Genomic DNA, 6,122 nt, shown 5'->3' on the forward strand with positions numbered 1-6,122 from the left:
ATTGAACCAGGGTCTCCTGCATTGCAGGTGGATTCTTTACCAACTGAGCTCTCAGAGAAGCCTTTTCCCATTGGTAGCCCTTTAATTGACTTAGAGCAGCCTCTGCTGAGTTCCCACTTTCTCTGCTCTCCCCACCTTTCTGTGTTATGCCCGCACCCTCTCCTCAGGGTCTGTGTCATCCTGCCAGTCCCTGGAATGGTCCAGAGGTGGAGAGGCTCCAAGCTCTATCTGGACAGATGGTGGGGATTCTTACACTCCTTGGTCCCTCACCAAGCATCCTTGCATTCAACGGAAGTTTGCCAGTCTTCAAGACAAACATCCAGAAGATGACCGAGCTCCCTCTCATCCTAATTACAGTTCATCTCCCACAGCCCAGCTCTCACCCACCTGAGTGTGAAGGACAAGGACAATCAAGCAGATTCCAGGGTCTGATGGACTCTGAAGAAGGGCTGGGATGTGAAGTTGGGGATGGGTATTAAGAGCATTCCAGGCTGGGAGAAAGCATTTCCAGAGGCCAGGAGGGAGGGACAGGCAGCCCTGTGCTAGAGGAAAAACAGCAAAGAGGTGGACTCACCTGGGGTGGAAGAAAATGAAAAAAATTGCCTGGGGCAAGAGGGATGACGTTTTGGTGCTGGGAGAACTGTGGTGAGGAATGTATGTTTGGGGAACCCTTCAAGGGAATGACAGGATTCCTCCATTTTCAGCCCGGTTTTGGACATCATTTACTTGTGCCTGCAATAATGAGGTTTTTTAGTCACTTGGTTGTGTCTGACTCTTCTGCGACCCATGGACTGTAGCCCACCAGTCTCCCCTTTCCATCAATTTCCCAGGCAAGAATACTAGAGTGGGTTGCCATTTCCTTCTCCAAGTGATCGAACCTACGTCTCCTGCATTGGCAGGCGGGTTCTTTACCCCTGAGTCACCAGGGAAGCTGAAGCTCCACTACTCTGGCCACCTGGTTTGAAGAACTGACTGATTGAAAAAGAGCCTGATGCTGGGAAAGATTGAAGGCAAAAGGAGAAGGGGACGACAGAGGATGAGATGGTTGGATGGCATCACCGACTCAGTGGGCATGAATCTGAGCAAACTCTGGGAGATGGTGAAGGACAGGGAAGCCTGACGTGCTGCAGTCCATGGAGTCGCAAAGAGTTGGATACAACTGAGCGACTTCACTTTCCTTTAGCAACTGAACAACAACAAGCCGTGAGGGGTGGCTGCTGGAGGGAAAATTCCCTCTGCTCCCATTCCTCTTCCTGCAGAGCTCAGAGCACTGACCTGGACACTGTGCTACAGAAACCCCAAGAGTGATTGGCCAGGCCTTGGAAATAATACGCTTACTAGTCAGAGTCACGTCCGCTTACCCAGGTATGTCCCAGGGTGGGTGGCCCGGCTATTTGTCACATTTTCTGGGAGGTTGGCTGGCTGCTGGGAAGCTCGTGACTGATCATGCAGGTGTCGGACCGAGTTAGCATTGATTCCCGGCCCGGCTGTTGCATTGCACTCCACGCAAGCAACGCATTTCTGTTTCTCTAGTATATTAGAGCTGAGTCCTGTGCTCCCTGCTATGTGCATATCACACAGAAATGATTTCAAGCCTGGTCTTTGCATGTGTAGAGACTGCCTTTTTGCAGGCAAGTATTTCATGAGGTCTTTTCCGACGTGCTGTTTCCGTGCTGTTCCTCTCCGATAGATCACGGCATTTCTGTGGTTCCCGGCACCGAGGGGGAGAAGATGTTGTCTTGGTGGCGATATCTCATCCAGAACTCCTATCACTTTTGTAAGTGGGAAGGGGGATAATCACACCTACTATAAATATTCTAGGTCCTTACTAAAATATTTTTTCATTGAGAGTGGTATTTGATATACGATGTTTCCTTCTTGGATTCCTGCCAGTGAGTTTTAGGGGATTACCCAAAGGATTTTGTTATGAGCTGAGCCACTTACAGATTGCTCCTATGGATAGGGGCTCAAGTGATGGAATGTGGCTGCGGGGAAACCCAGAAATGAGCAAAGAACTTTGGGAAATTGTCCCGGTCGGTATTGCAATGAGAGGAGAGAGCCTGCCAGGTACGATTGGCTTTATTAGGAAAAACAGTTTACTGCTTAAATGGTGAATTTCTGCTCTTTTGCTTTCTGTTCTGCCACATGGTTTGCATAGCGAGGCGACGCCAGTTTCCATCTACAAGCTTGGGTCCTGGGGTCAGATGGCTGGGATTTGAAACCCAAGCACCAAGTTATTTAAATCCCAAAGCCTTCACTTTATAATCTGGAAATGATAATAATAATAACAGCAACAGCAGCAATTGTATCTAACTCAGAGGGCTATTTTAAATATTAAATAATAATGAGTCACGTGACACAGTGTCTGGCTTATAGCATAATAAGGAGGTCAGAATGCCATTATCTTCTGTTGTCAGTAACAGTATTATTTTTATATTGTTTTAATGAACTGGAAGGTTCAGAGTACATAAAAGAGAGAGAATGCTAATGATGGGAAAATTTTAGGAAAAAAGTACAAGACATCCCAAATTTTGGATAATAATCAGGAATGAAGTATTTGCATAGACCCTGACAGGCATCATCACTGTGTTTCTCTCTGTAGAGGTTTGCTGCCAGCTCACAAAAGTAGCCCTTGCACATTCTTGGGGCTTTTGCACACATGTGGGAGTGTGTGTGTGTGTGTGTGTGCATGTGCGTGTCAACATATGTATATTGCTTCATGGAATACTCCTTTGCAAAATGTAGAGAGAAGCATTGTGGGCTGTGAAGGAGACCGTCACAGAAAAAAAGAGATTTCTCTTGTGTCCTTTCAAATGGACCACTGCCCACTGAAGCACCTTTTTCTTCTCTCTGAAGCATTGGGGCCTATCGTCTTTCAACAGCACTCTTTCTTCTTCTTCTGTTTGGATTTCTCTAAGCACGCTTCCCCAGGCGTCTGGAAAATTAAATGAAAGAAATAAAATAATTCATCTTTTTTCCCCCCTTGGAGTGAGGACCTGCAGAAATAAAGGAAGCCAAGATACTTACAATAGGATCCATGTAGGTTTCAGGGAACAAAGAGAGACAACAATCACATGGATGGCTTAAAAGAGCTACACCTCAGGGTAGACCCGTTATGCAAGAGAAATGAAGCTGGTGGTAACTCCAGCCACTTAAAGAAGGAGTCCATCGTCTTACAAAGGAAGACGCGCGTGTGCTCTTGTGTGTGTGCTCAGTCGTGTCCGAGTCTTTTTGCCCCCATGGACTGTAGCCAGCCCGCCAGGCTCCTCTGCCCATGGAATTTTCCAGGCACAAATACTGGAGTGGGTTGCCATTTCCTATTCGAGGGGATTTTCCTGACCCAGGGATTGAAACTTGCGTCTCTTGCATCTTCTTCACTGGCAGGTGGATCCTTTACCACTGAGCCGCCTGGGAAGCTCCTGCAAAGGGAGATACTCACTGTCATAAAAAGGTTTGCCTTCTGCTTAGGGATCTCTCACTTGGGTGATATAGACAGTACTAGAGAGCACCGTGGCGGAATTGAATTGGGAAGGGACAGTAAAGAAACAACGAGGAAACAAATTGGGAAACAGAGTATTTCTGATGTTAACTGGAGCTAGCACCTCTGACTCAAGAGGTGGTTTGCAGGGGCCCCGGTCAGGCCTCTTCAGAGCGGGCGTGGCGGTGAGCTGCAGGCAGTGTTTTGAGAAAATCTGAGCAGTGGTGGAGAGGGCTTCCCCGACCCTGTTCTCTGCTTTGCTGTCAATCCTGAGCAGTGATAAGCATGTGGGCTGCTGGGCGCGTGATGCTTAGAAACACCCTTCCTCAGGGGATCCCCAGCTATTCAGGCGGTGTCTCTTATGCTTTGGAAAATCAAAACAAGTGAAGAATCAGGAATGTTCTGGGAAGAAGAAACAGCGATTGCATAGTCTGTAACCTAGGGAAGATTTTTATGTGTTTGGGGAACTGAAAGACCAGTAGGGAGAGAGAAGAGAGAGCACAGGAGGGGAGCGGCTGGTCGTGGGGGAGAGAGCTGGGCTGTGGGCCGGTGGATGCGGGTCGTGGGAGGGAGCTTCAATTTTTATTGTCAGTGTGTAGGTAACCCAGGGCCTTTAAGCTGGAGAATTGCAAAGGATGTGATATGTATTTACTCAACCTTTAGGAAGATCGCTAAGAAACTTCCAGACACTCTCTGAAATGATAAGCTATTGAAAGTCCTCATCGATGTTTAGCCCAGGATCTGCGGGGTAGGCTGGGGTACAAGAGACCCATCCATCTGCTTACAGTATCCCGTCCGCTGGCCGCACAGCATCCCAGATGTCTCTCTTCAGCACCTTCTGGTGTCTATAGGTCTTTATTCAAAATTGAGCTTCTCACGGTTTTCAAGAGGATGAGGCAATAGTCTATATTCCTGGCCCCTGGATATTGAAGAGGAAGGTCACAAAATGAAATTTCACCTTGGAGATTTTGCTGAATTAGAAAGCTCTCCCAAATGTAACTAAACCGGAGAGAATGGAGTGATCTCTTTAAGAAATCTTCAAAATGACAATAAAGTTCTCTCCAGGTCGTTTTTCTCCAAATCAAGCTGTAACAATTTGTAGGACTTCCTGGTGGCTCAGCCGTGAAGAATCCGCCTGCAATGCAGGAGATGTGGGTTCGATCCCTGGGTTGGGAAGATCCGCTACAGAAGGAAACGGCAACCCACTCCAGTATTCTTGCCTGGGAAATCCCCTGGACAGAGGAGCCTGGCGGGCTACAGTCCATGGGTTTGCAAGAGTCAGACACGGCTTAGCAACTAAACCATGACCACCAATGATGTGTAAGAAAACGACAGACCCTACTCTAAGGCTTCACCTATTTGAAGTGGGTAAAATACAGGTATATATCAGTCAGCTGAAGTTTAGTTACGCTGCAGGAACAAAGAACCCCAACTCTGTGTTCACAAAGACAAGGTCCTTTCCTCCCTAAGTTACAGTTTGCAGGCCATTTGGACTCTGTTTGCTGTTTTTATCCCAGAACCTCGGCTGAAGGAGCAGGCTCGCCTGGAACACAACAGCTTCACTGTGGAGGGAAGAACAGTGGCGAGATGACCCATCAGCTCTGAAGGCTCCTGGCCGAGATGGCACAGGCTGTGCCATCTCTCACATTTCATTGCCCAAAGGGAATCAGATGGTCAAGCCCAATGTTAGCAGGAACGGAAGAATAATTGTTCTGTAGGAACTGGTCTGCAGAGAAGGGCAGTGAATATTACGAACAAATAATACGGCATGTAACAATGCAATATTTTGCTCTCTCCATTTCTTTGAACCAAATTTCAAGGGGAAAATTCAGTGACAGTCTTTTATTAATAGAACTGAAAACTTTCAGATACTGCAATTCAGAATGTGATCCAGTCCCTGAAAATTAGCATCACACGCATTCCTTTTGAAGGATAACTTGTGAAAGTCTGAAACGTGCAGTTTGGAAGTGATTAGCCCAATTTTGCTAGAAGAAAAGAGCATTTAATAAAGCAGAGTTCTTAGTTTCTAATCTCATCTTGTACCAATTCCTCAAACATTTGAGACCAACCGCTAGGAGCACTTTTATACAGAGAAAAGAAAAAAGGAATCTTGTATTTCTTTCTTGAAGTTAGGGTGAATGGGATGAAAAGACTGTATTGTTCACATAATTTTGGTCAGCGTTATGTCCACTTAAGAAAATCTGTATTGTGTGGTTAGCTATGGAGAAGGAAACTATATTCACCAAGGAGGAAAAAAAAATCCCAGCCTAGGTAAGTCAAGGAGAAAAGTGAAAGTAGCTCAGTTGTGTCTGACTCTGCGACCCCATAGACTGTAGCCCTCCAGGCTCCTCTCTCTCTGGGATTCTCCAGGCAAGAATACTGGAGTGGGTTGCCATTTCCTTCTCTAGAGGATCTTCCTGATCCAGGGATCGAACCCAGGTCTCCTGCATTGCTGGGGGATTCTTTGCCATCTGAGCCTCCAGGGCTGTAAGGAGAGTATAAGCCAAGCATCAAATATGTCAGTTCTAATAGAGAATTCACCTGTTCTTGCCTGGATTATTGCAGTGGCCCCAACTGACCTCTTTGTTTCTGCCCTGGCCACACTGACATCTGTTGATTCTCACACAGCTGTCAGACTGGGTCT

General features: G+C 46.8%; 1 long non-coding RNA gene across 1 annotated transcript; it reads left to right on the forward strand.

Annotated features, from left to right (window-relative positions):
• The first annotated feature begins 1,077 nt into the window (after nucleotides 1-1,077).
• LOC102413789 lies at nucleotides 1,078-5,843 on the forward strand. The gene is made up of 3 exons (XR_006544151.1): nucleotides 1,078-1,365; nucleotides 1,691-1,777; nucleotides 3,385-5,843. It is a non-coding gene; the product is annotated as an uncharacterized LOC102413789 (long non-coding RNA).
• Nucleotides 5,844-6,122: the final 279 nt, after the last annotated feature.

The sequence above is a fragment of the Bubalus bubalis genome, chromosome 2 (assembly GCF_019923935.1).
Source record: "Bubalus bubalis isolate 160015118507 breed Murrah chromosome 2, NDDB_SH_1, whole genome shotgun sequence".
In the NCBI taxonomy this organism is placed as follows: Eukaryota; Metazoa; Chordata; class Mammalia; order Artiodactyla; family Bovidae; genus Bubalus; species Bubalus bubalis.